The sequence below is a fragment of the Schistocerca americana genome, chromosome 7 (genome assembly GCF_021461395.2).
Source record: "Schistocerca americana isolate TAMUIC-IGC-003095 chromosome 7, iqSchAmer2.1, whole genome shotgun sequence".
Lineage (NCBI taxonomy): Eukaryota > Metazoa > Arthropoda > Insecta > Orthoptera > Acrididae > Schistocerca > Schistocerca americana.
This window is the reverse complement of record NC_060125.1, coordinates 206,144,721-206,161,417: the sequence shown is the minus strand read 5'-3', so window position 1 is coordinate 206,161,417 and position 16,697 is coordinate 206,144,721. Positions and strand designations below refer to the sequence as shown.

The following is a 16,697-nucleotide window of genomic DNA, read 5'->3' as shown; positions in this document are numbered from 1 at the left end:
TCAATGTATATATTTTTGAGTAATGTTATTATTTCTGAAAAGAAGAAGTTTGTGCCAAGACTGCATCACTGAGCAGATAACATTTTCCAGAGTTATTGTTAGCTAGTTAACCTTGATCACTGCATCAGAGCTCAGAGATAGGCCACTTCTCTGAGTCACGCATTATCATATTAGCTGATTAAAGTGTTCGGCTTTTATACAATTTCTCTGTTAATACTGTATCCTTTTTAAATTATTGGTCACTTGTTAACGATAGTATTGTTCTGACAAATATTATGTGTGATGACCGAGTGAAATTTTACAGTGTCTTTCTGAATACGTATTTCCTTCTAAAATCGTTGTCTTGGAATATCATTTCATAGAAATAGTTACTCCCCCCATCCCATGTTTAAGAAAAGTTTCTCACTACGCATTACCACATTGTACCATGTGGTGTGCAGCAGTTTGAACATTTATTTAGAATTCTGCCTGCTTTCTGTTTGCTGTTGTACTTTCGAGAAATCTGCAACAACGTTTTCAATAGGCGAGGTAAGTGGAAACTTTGATTTGGGCCAGATAATCGTAGGAATCCAGTCGCGTGTTTAACGTTCAGACAAATTGTATTCAAACCAGTTACAGTTCAATTCAAGTTAGGTCCTGTTCGGACAAAAATTCGCATACGAGTTTCAATTATATAACAGTTTGTGGGTACAAATCTTTGGTAATACGTAGATTTTTATACAGTGAAAGGTAAAGTTGGGCAAAATTTCATGAAGAAACCGGTGTAATGGAGAGGTTACATATGTTGACCCTTTCTGCCAGCATAGTTCGTGGTTTTTTTTTTGTTTTTTTTTTTTTGGAATACTGTACTGTATCTCCTGAGGTGGTCATATACTTGAAGTGTGTAAATGCCATGCATTGATAACTATTGTGTGAATAGCTGGCGAAGCATGCCAGCGAGTAAACAAATTCATTACATAAAGCACTCCGTCTTCAGGCCACAAGTGGCCCATCGCGACCATCCGACCGCCGTGTCATCCTCAGTGCAGGATGCGGATAGGAGGGGCGTGTGGTCAGCACACCGCTCTCCCGGTCGTTATGATGGTTTTCTTTGACCGGAGCCGGTACTATTTGGTCGAGTAGTTCCTCAGTTGGCATCACGAGGCTGAGTGCACCCCGAAAAATGGCAACAGCACATGGCGGCTGGGATGGTCACCCATCCAAGTGCCTGCCAAGCCCGACAGCGCTTAACTTCGGTGATCTGACGGGAACCGGTGTATCCACTGCGGCAAGGCCGTTGCCAAATGCATTACATTGCAATTCCAAATTCCATGGACATTTGAGATTCTGTGTCTGAACTCTATTCTTATGTCGTTTGCTTCTGTTATTGGACTTGAAGAGAAAAGAAGGATTGTCTGAAGTTTATCTTGCTGTAAAAGTCTATGTAAGTAGAAAACGAAGAAAAATATAGTTGTTCATAACTTAAAATTTGTGTACGGTATTCAATAATGTATATTCTTCAACCTTACTTGTCCTGAGTAGACGTGGCCTTAACGGAATATTGACTACTATAAAGCACCATACTAGAAAATAATTCGTAATTTTCTTTCAGCCCATCTTCGAGACGCGCCGCCGGTTAGGACCCTAAACTTCCTTTCAGATTCTACGAGCTATGTGGCCGCTACGAATAATTTAATATATTTCACTTTCAGATTTTCTCAAGGTTGCGAGATAATATTCCAGGCAGAAAGGCCTGTTCGCAGGATTATAGTTCTAATACAAGACGTCATCTGCAAAAGATGTGGATATATCAGTGCGGATTCAGGAGACAATTAATTACTTATGTTCCCGTAACAACCCTGACTACAGCTAGTTTGCTGGTTGCTCATCCGCGTCGGGCTAAATTAAATTCCATTACACTGTTCATAGCAATATTAGAGCTATTTCTCTTTTGTTCTGACGTCACTGCATTAAAAGCTATCAAAGCTGACATAATAAATTTTAAGTTTTATTAAGTTACATTATACTGGCCCTGGTAATAAAAGTTCTCCAGTGTGTGTAACTGAATTTGGAAAGATAATCCTTATCACTACAGAGTTTGTGTTTTTCATTTAAACAGCTCACTTCATATACACCAAAAGCTGACTTTACTGAACACTGATTCGTGGGGCCGAAATCGAAACTAGAATCCTGAGACTTAATCTCACTGTTGTCACTGATTAAATATATGTATAAAAGCATATAGTGAATGTTAGTTAATGAATAAAACGTTACACTTACTTGTATTATACGCACGGGATCGACGATAAATAAACTCAGAATCTGGATGAGTGATTGGAGACCCATGCTGTTCCTTAGATCAAAGATAGACAGTGGGGTAAGGAATCGAATGCACACTACCCGGTTTATAATTGAAGCTAGTCAGTAGAACCTGGGCTCTTGGAATTAATAACAAACTTTACACGTAATAGCCTTCTAGCATTTCGATTGTAACTTTAATGTGGAGAACGTGTTGTGTATCTTGTGTCTGATTTTTGCATGTGACGCTATTTACATCAGTTAACACCATCGTAAGACCGAGTACAAGACATAACCGTTCGGAACTCGAAAGTTATGAAACCGACGACCAGTTGAAGAATATTCCTGGATCGTTGGCACGAGAGGCTGTAGTTAGTGAAACGGAACGAACTACTATACTACCTGACAGGGTAGAATCGCAGACTGATATTCATCTACAGAGCTTACAATCGCTGGGCGGACAAGAGACTCTCGGACCCACGGGTGAAATCAGCTGCGAGAAAGCAGACGAAAGTGAACGAATACAGATAGAGCTAGCAAATCCAAGAGACAAGCTTGCATTGCTGTTCCAGAAATTGGAAATAAAGGAACAGCATAGAAAAAGAGAGCGCAAGGATGATATCCAACTGGAAAATTAATTTTTTGAAATGATTGAGACTAGCATAATTGGTAAAGTGGAGGAGATGTTAGCCAAACTCGAACAAGCGTTAGTACAGAAGTTCAATCGTGCTCTAGATGACAGGTATCTGCGTATTTTAGAACACGTTAGTAACGATATAGAAAATGTAGAGACGGATGTGTTTGATGTTAAGAAAAGTTTGAAAAATTTACCAGATAAAGTAAATAATTTGGCCGGAGAAGTACCCGAGGTCAAAGAGGCACAGGAATCTCTCGATGCCAAACAACTAACCAAGTGCATGAGGAGATCTCTTTAAATATCGAACGAAAGGTAGAAGCTGAAGTGAAGTTAGTAATGCTTGACCATGTTGGATATAAGAGTGATGAAGGTACAAGCACAAACCACGAACCTTTATAAGACCCGAGATTGTCCGAAAACCATTGGGTGACTGTGATAATAGAATCATGAACTGTGCCGCTCATAGTGGAAGCTACAGTAGTTCATTTAATGTACTCCAGAGTGGAAATATTGTGTGAAATAGGGACACGTACGGAAATTCACAAACAAATAAGGTGACTGTTAGTCCATACGCGGTGAACTTTAGATGTTTCCCGAAGAAAAGAAATCAATTCATCCGGTAATATTGATAAGGAGTTTTAAGAATGTATTACCAGTCTCGTGACAGGAAAGGCAAAAGTTACCATTTGTTATTTCACATATTACCGGAGATGACGCATTATGGGCATGAGAGGTGGTAGTGAACTGTCATTCGTTTAGCGAGTTCGAGGAACATTATTCTGCCAGGTTTAGGTCAGTTAGTATACAAGAAAGACCACGGAAACAGATATATAAACCTGATATTTACCATTTCAAGCTTGGAACGCTCAGAAAATGTATTGAGAAGTACACTAACAAGACGACGTACTGGTCAGAGCCGATCGCCACACGCGACGTTCTTAAGATAATAAAATCCTAGTTGCCTATCTCAATACGGAGAGAATTGGTACATCTACCTGACAATAATTTAGAGACGTTCATGTCGGTCGTGGATTCTTTGCATCTGATACAAGAGGATGCACGGCAACAAAATAATAATGGTGAAGGATCAAATAATAACCACAAACATAGGAATAACGGCTATGGAAACCAACACCGGAATAATAACTGGGCATATGGATGTGGTGGTAACAGCTATGAGAGATCGAACAGACAAAAAGGAGGGAATGGAAATAGAGTTCATGGTATGCCATGAGGTAACTGCTCTCCCAATAAGAACAGAAGCGATATGATGGATCGGAAAAGGAGGAAGGAGGAGAATGACGGAAGTAACTTTCAGCCCAAAAGTATGAAACAAGGGGGTGGACAGTGGCGGCAGAATATGGCTACTAACTGGTTGGCATCGTCAAACAGACAGGAACAGGAAGTCCCGATCAATACTGTCGAAGCCATTCCCATGCCGGTAAATACTTCGACGTCAACATAGGATAATAACCCAGGTACCACACATAATAATAATAGACAGCGCAATGTGCAAATAGTAGAAGTTACAGACGATAAACAGCCACCTAACTACAGGGGGTCGATGTAAGGCTTCGGCACTCGGCCACTAGGAATGGAAGCGAAGGCAAACTAGAATTTACAATGGTTTTAATTGACACCGGAGCGGCTGTGTCGGTGATGTCTGACAATTTCTTTAATGTCATTATCGAAAATAAAAGACTGCCTACGTTGCCAATTCAAAATTGTAAAATTACGGGGGCAATAAAGAGAAAGTCGCAAAATGCCAAAGCTCAGGTGCAGACAGGATTATAAATAGGAAATGATGCGATAATATGGTCGTTCCTCATTGTTAAGAATTTAACTGCAACTTGCATCCTGGGATGGAACATCCTGAGGGAAACAAGCGTTATGATCGACATCCCTCAGAGCTTGTGGTTTCTACGAACGCCTACCACGAATTTGCATTTTCCATTGATCAAAGCAATGGCAAAGCGTAATAGGTACTGTCAGTCGTTCGAGCATGTAGAAGTGGAACCCTTTGTACTTAATATAAAGAATAATGTACTATTGAGGGCGTATCCTGAAATAACAGACCAGTATGATGAAGAAATCGTTAAAATACAACAAGAGATTCAATTAAAAGTCAGGAAGCCAGAATATTTAACTAGTGAACAGCAGCATGAGCTTATTGAGTAACTATGCAGGCACCTTTTCAGAAAAACCCAGAAAAATTCGAGGATATGTGTATGATATGCAGGTATATCCGCAGCAGACGTTCTATCATGCTTTCCATTCCGTGGCTTGGAGTAAACGCGAGGCTGTGTCGAAGGGATAAAGAAAATGCTTTACTGGAGTATCCAGAATCAGACAAAATACGCGTGCTTTACCCACATCATGATTTAAAAGTGTTCATGCAGGGAAGGCTAAACTGTTAAGAAAAGTAATGTTTGTATTTTAAATGTAATGTAAAACACTTTGGTGATGCAAGACACTTTAGTGAGTAATTAAGTTTTATATTCAAGTGTCAAATATCATTGATAGTTTGTAGTTTTATAATAGGGAATTGCATTAATAAGACCTCCAGTCTGAAGGGGGACCCTGACACGGAAACGAAGTAGAAGCAGCAAGAAATAACTGCATTGAAAAAATAACTAAGAGCGAACTTTCAGTTTTATGTGAATATAGTAGGATAAGAATTTCTTTTGCATTTTTTGTGATTAACTAGTTTTCGTAAGTAGGAGAATGATGTGATTTACGAATGTGACCAAGTACTTATAGGAGTGCATACGATGTATCAATGTGTAATCGTGGCTGTTGATTGATTTCTCGTAGTGTGAATGTAAGAGGCATCTTCTAATTACTTAAGAACACTGTTAGGATCTAAGTAACAGTTACATTTGCTCCAGTAGTGACCTTCAGCCATGTTATTACATGCGTCCAGGGGGGCAATATTAGGAATTAAAGCAATATATGTTGTCGTGTAGAGAAAGTAACTTCATGGCACAAAGTTTAGAGCCGCGATATACAATAAATGACGCGAACGTAAGCGTGGATGGCACACATGCAACTGAGACCTGGTTTTCGGGCAAACGGTTCGTCACTTAAAATCTTAAATAATTAAAAGTGTGGATCTGTGATAAGTGATGAATAACACACATGTAACTGCCTGAGGATCTATAGTTCAGAGGGCCAAGGGTCTACTTTCGGCACGAAAGTTTGAGGTAAGTCTGTGACATAAAATTTATGAAAATAGCATCAAATCCTAACGTGGATCAAATGCTAATCTCATGACTTGTAAAACTGAAGGATACAATGTGAACGACAAAGCCAATATATGTAGCAACATGGTGAATAGTGCTTCGATACGCCCAATATGTAAAACAATTTAATTTGCAAAAGCATCAGCATGTTCTACGAAAGAGAAAAACAGTCTAGCAATGTGCACTTTTATCAGTTAAAAGTTTAAACAGAAAAGGACTCGGAAATCTGAGTATGAAGGTTGGCATAGTAATTTGTTTTAATCATGTAAAAAAAGAAATTGATATGTAGTGTATTAAGATTACGGCTATTCAGCAAATATGACTTCACATGATTATATGAATATTAATATCGTGTGAAGCTAAAATGTGTTACACTGTGAATACAAACAAATGTTCAAATGTGTGTGAAATCGTATGGGACTTAACTGCTAACTTAGACACTACGTAACCTAAATTATCCTAAGGACAAACACACACACACCCATGCCCAAGGGAGGACTCGAACCTCCGCCGGGAGCAGCCGACTGTGAAAATATACAAAAGTAGATCTACCTCTGGACACCAACCATAAAGACAGGTAGATACACTAAGTGAATAGTATACAACTGTGTACGCACGTACTGTGAACAATGGTAGAGAGTTGGAATTTATGTAACTGACTACATGAGTTTACAGGAAACTCTAAGAGTGCGAAACTTGGTGGTCATGAACCAATAGAAGATGTAATTCTCAAAGGAATTAAATAGAAAATGTATCGTGTTCCGAAAACTGGACTAAATATTGCTCGGAAAATTAAATGCATAAAAAAAACATTAAAACTAACGTTCATGTTCGAATATCGGATGAATTGACTACTAATAATTCTCTTTTACCATTAGCCAGTAACATCTGTTAGCAAATAGTTAAAACTAATGCTAGCGTGGGTTATTTCAAGATCACGCGCCTGCATCGGACACGATGCTGAGACGGCGCGAGAGCAGAGGCAAATCAGCTGGTCGGAGAGCCAACGACCGCCACCCATGAATCACCTGTCCGCGCGTGAGAGGGGCGCCTGGCAGGTCCGTCGCTTGTTGTATCTTCGCGTCACCGTCTTCGTCAGGCCGGCGTCGCAACGGCTGAAAATCGGCGATCGACGACGTGTATTACGTCTGATAAGTGCACGTGTGTCGTGAAGACAAGCTTCGGTAGTATCTATCGAAGTGTGTGTTCCACTGTAAGTGAACAATGCTCAACTTATCACCTACAAGAGAACTGTTTCTTATTTCTATTTATGTGATCATAATTTCACTGCGTTTTCTCATATTGTGTTCCTTGATGTGGTTCAGTTGGGGAACATTCGATCAACATGTCCATAATTGGAAGCAAAGTATAAACTGGGATTTTTGGAGACACTGAATGAATGTGGCCATACAGTACGAAGACTCTCGGCTGGTTTATAACTCCCGCTTTTTCGATGCCCGTGAACCTAAATAGGGGAGTTAACTCAAATAATTTTCCGGTGAGATTCGTTAATACCTTTCCGGACCGAAATATCTGCCACACGAGTAGGGAAGTATTGTAGTTACTCTCCCTTAGACTTAGGCAAACCACATATGTTTATCACTATTGAGCGCAAACGATATTTGGAAAAGTTATTTAGTAAACGTAAATGTACAATGTTGAGGAATTTGAAACTATAATCGAACAGTACGGTGGTCTGATTGGTACGCGTAAATAATTTTGTCCCACCCATCACAGGGAGAATCGTACTGAATCTGCTGATGTGGTTATGAACTTGAAGTGTGTAATGCCATTTATCGATAATTATTGTATGAATAGCTGGCGAAGCATGCCAGCGTGTAAACAAATGCATTATATAACAGTTCAATGGACATTCGAAATTCTGTGTCTGAACTCTCTATTCTTTTGTCGTCTTCTTCTGTTATTGGACTAGAAGAGAAAAGAACGATTATCTGAAGTTCATGTTACTGTAATTGTCTATGTAAGTTGAAGACGAAGAAAAAATAGTTGCTCATAACTTAAAATTTGTGTACGGTATTCAGTAATGTATATTCTTCAACCTTAATTGTCCTGAGTAGACGTGGCCTTAACAGAATATTGACCATTGTTAAGCACCATACTAGAAAATTATTCGTATTTTTTTCTCAGTTCATCTTCGAGACGTGTCGTCGGTTAGTCCACTAAACTTTCTTTCAGATTCTACGTGCTATGTGGCCGCTACGAATAATTTAATACGTTTCATTTTCAGAGTTTCTCAAGGTTGACAGATAACATCCCAGGCAGAAGGACCTGCTCAGAGGATGCTGGTTGTAATATAGGATGTCATCTGCAAAAGATTATGCTTGTTATCTTATATCGGTATTCGAGACGACACCACGATCTGGAGTTACGGGTTTTATTACTTCGAACTGAACTTTCACACGAAATATTATCTTGTGCTATAAACACGTGAGTTTTAACTATACTTTTAATACATATCTACTGGAGAATATCTAACGAGGATTCAGGAGAGAGACTATTAGTTACTTATGGTCCCGTAACCACCCAGCACTGAGCTAGTTTGCTGATAGCTGATCCGCGTCGGGGTAAATTAAATTCCATTACACTGTTCATAGTATAGTTAGAGTTATTTCTCTTTTGTTTTGACGTCACTTTATTAAAAGCTATAAAAGCAGATCTAATAAAATTTTTATTAAATTACATTAGAAAACGCAGTCAGGTAGTGTTTGATTTCTCGACATCAAAAAATACCACTGCGCTAATTTTAATAAAATTGTGCTTCTTTTCCACGTTATTCATTTAAATTTTAGTGTTTAGTTCGTGCAATTTTGTGCCGTGTGACGATTGCCGATTACTTTATTACATTAACAGTTCGCATAACAGTACAGGTTCTGTGTGGATATCATTCATTGTTTAGTATTTGCTTGCACAATTGTAAAGTTTTAGTTTTTCTTTGTTTTGATAATTGTAACAGTTTTGTTATTCTAAGAAATAGTGTTTCGTCATGTTCTGTACAACAGAAAATAATACGAAAGTTTGCTGAAATAAACTACCTTCAGCTATTAGCAAGTATGAATAGTTCACATGAGATTACAGGAAAATGTACGGATACACAATTATTAATCATTTTAGCAAGCAATGATGAAACAGAAGAAACGATGGGTGCTGAAGACGTAAATTCTGAAGTTGAGTTGGCCGGCGATAGGTCGGTACAGTCTAGAGAAAGATTACGAAAGTTGCCACAGTCGTGTGAAATTATACAACTCTTAACAGACACATCAGAACCAGGTTTTGCGTCAATATCTTCTGAACGTGCACGACACGCAACATCTTCCGTGAACAATTACATAGGACCGTATTGTGCGAATCCAAAAAATTGTCTAGAAACAATTCGTGAGATTCATAAAGAAGCACAAGACGAAGTGAGTAAGAAAACACAAGATGAGAATACAAAATCACCAGTAGAGAATAGGAAATTACGGGAAGAAAACAGTAAATCACTTTAGGGAAGAAAAGTCACCTGAAAATAAAAAAAATACTGGTTGTCATTAGTGAAGAAATCAAAAATCATCTTCAAATAATAATTAACAGTTTTGCGACCAGATTACGCAACCTTGAAACACAACACGAAAACATGAAAACAAATCAGCGTAACGACATGGAGTAACTACTAGCAAAAATCAGCACTATAGTTCCGAGTGCGGTAGTTGCACAGAACGAACAGCGTAACGTAACGGCAAAAGAAATTAGCGAACAAGAGGAAACATTGACATTAAATTGGTAAAAACAAAAAGGAACAGTTAAGCACAATTAAAGAAAAAGTTAATGACCTGACAGCGAATGCGACAAATTTTTAAACCAGTGCAGATGGAGATCCACATGACATAATGCCATTACTATTTTCAGACACAGTAGAATACCAGTCCTTAATACAAATTAAAGAAAACCAAGATAATGTTAATCGGGAAAATAGGAGGTATAGGAACACTATAAATGAAAAAGTAGAGCGTCTTGAAATAAAACCTCACTGCGACGACGATAACGACTAATTTGACCGTTGCCACACATATTCAGGAGTCTTTGGTGATCGTGGAGATCTATGACGTTTAGATGAGAACATTGCGACACATCCTGGTACCAAAAAGAACCCCCGATGTGGTGCGATAGAAAAGAACGTGGTACACACGGAAATGGTAACTTCGGCTACAAAGACCTTCTGACAGTAAGTAAATTCAAAGTTTTCAGGAATTACAGTAACGAAATTCACCCCCAATCTTGGACTGATCAGTTTACCACCAAATTGGTGAACTGAACTCAAATTAGAATTTCTCTGTGGTTATTTGGAAAATGAACCTGTGACAAGAATGCGCCCGACAGTGACAGATTACCGAAGCGTATTTGATTTCTACCGAGCATTTTGTCAGTGTACTGGTCGCATCCCACAAATTATGTGGTTAAACATAGCATTATAATATTACCAAACTTTGAACAATCTGACTTCTCTAACACAGCCAAATATTTTGAAGACACACTATGCCGATATCAGTACCTATCAAATCCAAACAGGTCGTAAGTGGTAATTCGCATTCTATTTGACGTAATATATGATTTAGTGGCATATCAGACATGACTTTGGGAACTGTAATTGGACAGTAACAGCAGTTTCACGAAAACACTCAATAACAATAACTGGAACTATGACACGCAAGATGCTCGCGTACCGCGTGAAAACAGTCACTCTGGGAACTAGCATAACAAAGACCACCACAGAGAGGTTTAGAGACAGTATAACCGGCATCGTCCGAAGGAAGCAAAATTTTCGCAGATGAATAATGATCACTGTGATAGAAGTAATTTCCGGGGTCTGATTATGACCGTAATAACGGACATGAAAGTAATTATGGTAAAGAGAACAGGCGTAATCAGTGTTACCGTAACAGTCAGTACAATGGCAGACAACTCTCAAAATCAGATTACAGTTTTCATGGGCAGGATGTAGCTAGATCAAATCCGCAATATACACTGCAAAACAACAATTATGCAAATAGCAACCAACACAGTCACAGAAATCGACATCATAATTTAGAATGTCATAATTCTGGAATGGCGAACCTAGTGCGTCAGATAGAAACAACTGAAGTCACGTGAAGAGATAATCAACGACGAGAAAGCATTACGGTACAAACACATTCGCACATTGCAAGAGGTTCTCAATGAGCTACCACGCGACACTACATCATTATCTCCGTTCCTTGTGCTCAGAAATCAACAATCAATGGATCATATGAGGGCGTAATACCATCTCGTGCTTAAAAAAAATTACATAGTAAGGATGTTGTAGATATAGCTGTAAACAACATCAAAACGGCTGCACAAAGAGAAAAGAAATCACAACAGGGACAAGTAAACACCAAAAAGCTACGGTTTGGACAGAAAATTCCTAGTTAAATGTCATCCTTTATCTTCTTAGTCACATATTCTTTCCTTTATATAAGGGAGCTTACAGGATTCGTAGAATTCTACATGACAATGATGTGGAAACTGAAACTATGCGGACAAACAAGGCAAGGGACTTCATCGTATTTCACATATCGAATCATACATATAATAATTATATTTTCTAAGATTGTATCCTGACGATAGATCCACATGCCACCTATTTCGCAAATACAGCGCCCAGCAGCAGTTAACGATAAACAATGCTAGTGCACAGCGTACCAGAGCAATTCCCGTGGTGCGAGAGGTAACTTTCGACAAGAAATGGGCGACTATCGTTGCGCAAACGACATTCATTTAGCACGCAACAGATCGAGCGATTTGCTGCCACGATGCGTACAGTACATAAATAGCTACGAACTTTGATATAGAATCCGAATGAGAGCAAAGGATATCTAACAAAATATACATTGACAGTATATTTCTAACCAATTCTGAAAGTATACACAGATTATGAGCCTTGTATTATTAACTTGAGAAATATATTTGGCTATACGCAGTGATGATAATACAGAGACATATAAAATTTCCTACCACATTTGATGAGAGATACAGACTGTTAGGATGGTAATTATGTTGACTGGAAAGAAGAGTAATAAATATTTGGATAAGAAGATTTTCAGGATCTATCGTGAGGTAGTACAGGCGTGTTTACTGGACTGTAATATTTTCAATTACAACTGTGAGGTTTTTTCTACATGGAAATAAGTGGACGAAAACAGAGCAGGGAATTGTTGTGTCAAGTGGATATTGAGATGAGGACGTGAATATATTTGATGGCTTATGAGATTTATTTTGCTTAGGTACGTGAGATGGTAACTATGACATTTATGATGGATACTGTAATACATGAGGCTATGATTATGATGGTGATAATTAATGTACAGAAAGAGTGGGCGAGTAAAGGTTAAGGTATATGTACCCTGGTTTCCTATTAACGTCAGGTTTTTTGCCATGTGAATGCATTTCGTGTTTATAAGCGCAAAATGTAATTTATTGATAAGTTGTGACTAGATAAGAAAAGTGAATGAAGGTAAGGTGTGATTAGGAGGCAATAAGTATCTGATGAAAATTATTCCGTCTTCTTACTAAACATATACTGTCACTTCTTACTTGAACAGCACGACATGGAACAGTTATGGAAACTATACAGTAATTTTAGAAGTGTATAAATTTTTACTTTTAGTTCTTTAACTCACATTCTCGTAAGATTCAAATGGTTCAAATAGCTCTGAGCACTATGGGACTTAACTTCTGAGGTTATCAGTCCCCTAGAACTCAGAACTACTTAAGCCTAACTAACCTAAGGACGTCACACACATCCATGCCCGAGGCAGGATTCAAACGTGCGACCGTAGCGGTCGCCCGGTTCCAGACTGTAGCGCCTAGAACCGCTCGGTCACCCAGGCCGGCCTCTAGTAAGGTACTCTTCACTTTGTATTTGTAACACGTTTCATGTGTTTCTATCCATAATGTATAGAATTCAGTCCTCGTTCTATTCCCATCAGAAATGACCCTGGTACAAAATTATACTGATGAAGTGTGAAGGATATGTAATGTATGCATGTCATTTTGATTTTGGTAAGTTTTAGATGTGCATGTAAGAGATAGAGAGCAAGTTATGTTACTGTTAAACAATCGTTGGTCATGTTGTTGCACGTTCTTTCACTCTGCGCAGTCTGAGACATTCATAGTTGATGTGTGGTAGGTGGTGGATGTATTTACTAGTGCTGTGTTGAGGTGTGATGCTGTGTGTTAGATGAAGAAAGATTTAATGTGCAGGATTCCAAGCATCAATATGATGTACATAATGGAAAACGAAGAGAATATCGATTTTGAATAACGTCATTATCTCTGAAGAAAAGAAGCGGAGCTAACTTCTTTGAAGAGTTGTTGTTAGCTAGTAAACTTTGTTAGTTAGTTAATCTTGTTCTAATTCAGTTGCGCATTTAATATAAAGACAAGTTATATGGAGACCAGAACAGTTCATTTGAAATTAGGTTCTGTGCAGTCAAAGGATAGCATACCGTACGAGTTTATATTGGATAACATTGTGGTTGCACAGATTTGTTAATATGTGGATTTTTGCAGAGTGGGAGGTAATGTTGGGCTACATTTCAAACAGAAACACATAAGGGGTGTGAACGTTAGAATAATTTGGAGCATTATTGACATGGCGCTCAACAATCTCACTGTTCTGTCGATCTAACTCGCCAATTTCACTGGTACTCCTTTTTCTTGTCTGTAGATGCCCGTCAAAGTCACCAACTTGCTCCCGATTTGTGTAATTACATCGTTGTGTGTGATTCTCTTTTTTTCTTAGAGTATGTGTTTCTCAGATTAATTGAATATATTACAGATGTTTTAAAACCCGCAACCACGTATTTTATGTAAAACAGGACATTGTTGTCAGTCACATTTCCGAAATATTCTTTCATTCAACTAATTAGTTTTCGAACCCTTTCAGACTGGTCCGAGGATATTTGCAAAAAAGCGACGGTCACAATTGCTGCATTTTCAAATATTGCTGAAGAAAATGCTACACTCTCAGGAAACGTAGTCAGTGACATCGCGGTATAATACGTGCATACTGAGATATTGTAGGGCAAGTGATTAATACACTATGTGATCAGAAGTGTCCGGGAACGTGGCTGAAAATCACTTACAAGTTCGTGGCGCCCTACATCGGTAATGCTGGCATTCAATATGGTGTTGGCCCACCCTTACCCTTGGTGACAGCATCCACTCTCGCAGGCATACGTTCAATACGGTGCTGGATGCTTTCTTGGGGTATTGCAGCCTATTCTTCACCGAGTGCTGCACTGAGGAGAGATACCGAAGTCGGTCGGTGAGGCCTGGCACGAAGTACGCGTTTCAACAATTTCTCAAAGGTGTTGTGTAGGATTCTGGTCAGGACGCTGTGCAAGTCAGTCCATTACAGGGATTCTATTGTGGTGTAACCACTCAGCCGAAAGCCGTGCATTATGAACAGGTAGTCGATCGTATTGAAAGATGCAATCGCCATCTCCGAATTATTCTTCAAAAGTGGGAATGAAGAAGGTATTCGAAATATCAATGTAGGCCTGTGCTGTGATAGTGCCACGTAAAAAACAAGTGAAGCAAGCTCCCGCCATGAAAAATACGACCGTACCATAACACCACCGCCTCCCAATTTTGCTGTTGGTACTACACACGCTGGCAGATGACGTTCACCAGGCATTTGCCATACCAACACCCTGCCATTGGATCGCCACACTGTGTGCCGTGTTTGGTCACTCCGCACAACGTTTTTCCACTGTTCAGTCATCCAATGTGTGCGGTCATTACACCAAGCGAGGCGTCGTTTGGCACTTACTGGCGTGGTGTGTGGCATATGAGCAGCAGCTTGACCGTGAATTCACAGTTTTCGCACATCCCGTCTAACTGTCGTAGTGCTTCTAGTGGATCTTGATGCAGTTTAGAATCCCTGTGTGATACTCTGGACAGATGTCTGCCTATTACACATTACGACTCTCTTCAGCTTTCGGCGGCCTCTGTCAGCCAATAGACGAGGTCGGCCTGTACGCTTTTGTGCTGTACGTGTCCCTTCACGTTTCCACTTCACCATCGCATCGGAAACAGTGAACCTAGGGATGTTTAGGAGTGTGGAAATCTCGCGTACAGACGTGTGACACAAGTGACACCCAATCACCCGACCACATTCGAAGTCCGTGAGTTCCACGGTGTGCCTCATTCTGCTCTCTCACAATGTCAAATGACTACGGAGATTGCTGATATGTAGTACCTGCCAGTAGGTGGCAGCACAATGCCTCTAATATGTAAAACGTATGTTTTTGAGGGTGTCCGGATGCTTTTGATGACATAGTGTATGTCGTGCTCATAAGCAGTCAGTTGGCACTCAGTAGGCCTGTGTGTGCGCCCATTGTTTTGGCTCTTGCGTCAACATCTGTGCTGAATTTAGACGTGAATAGTGCTTGCGACATTCATGCTATGGTACAACCATGGTAATTGACGAGTACGTACTACATTCACATCAGTGTCTTACTCCGTAAGCTAGAAAACTGTGTGTGGCAGACGGTACTTCTGATACCATTAACTGATACCAAGTACGCTGTTCCCTTCGCGAATGACACGCGTGAAGAATGGCTGTCGTTAAGCCTTTGTATTGGCTCTAGTTTCTCGAATTTTCTCGTCGTGATCCTTACGTAAGATATATCTCAGAGAAAGTAATGTATTGTTCGACTCTTTCCGGGAAGCATCTTCTCTAAATTCCAGCATTAATCCTGACCGTGATGTACAATCCCTACATTATAACCTCTTCCAGTGGAGTATAAAATACAGTTCAGTGTTCCGATTGCAAGCTTATCTGCATTGAAGGCAAGCATTACGCAACACACTCGCAACGTGACCCCACAAACACTTCGATCACTAGTGGAACATGCTGTTTCTCGATTTAAACGTGTTGTAGAAAACGAACATGTCTTGCGCCTGTCACACAGAAATTAATAATCGGACTTGATTTAGGTTTACATGGTTTATGCGGTTTTTGGCCTCAGCTAAGGAGCTGGGATAATTTCACTATTAAAACCCGATTTTTCCCTTTCTATGTGATGTGACCTTGCCGTGGTGAATGGGCTTATGTAACTAATAGTATGACACCTGTACACTCATGCACACTGAGCAGTACAGTTTGTTTGACGTCAAATGTACCCCTTAGACATTGTTGTGTGATTTATTTGTCATTTGTAGTCGACCACTATTAAATTGTGTTGCTAATAGCGCCATCTATTGCTACATTTTGTGACTGTTTATTTTCTTGTCACATTCGTTTACCCCTCTTCTCTGATGATATTCCGTTGCAGTTTAACGTCATTCTGACCAGTGGTGTTGTTTCTACAGCGGTTTGAAGGTTTAACTTTAATTATAATCACCCTGAACGTGGTTCCTAATATTATTACAATGACTGTTGCAGCTAAGTTGCATTGAACTGGTGGTGTTCTGACTACTATGGGCAAGCTACATTATCACTGGCATTAGCCTACTGC

The 16,697-nt window shown here is 39.5% G+C and overlaps 1 pseudogene; it reads right to left on the bottom strand.

Moving 5' to 3' along the window:
• Positions 1-1,163: 1,163 nt before the first annotated feature.
• LOC124623550 lies at positions 1,164-1,281 on the bottom strand (annotated as a pseudogene).
• Between the last annotated feature and the right edge of the window lie 15,416 nt (positions 1,282-16,697).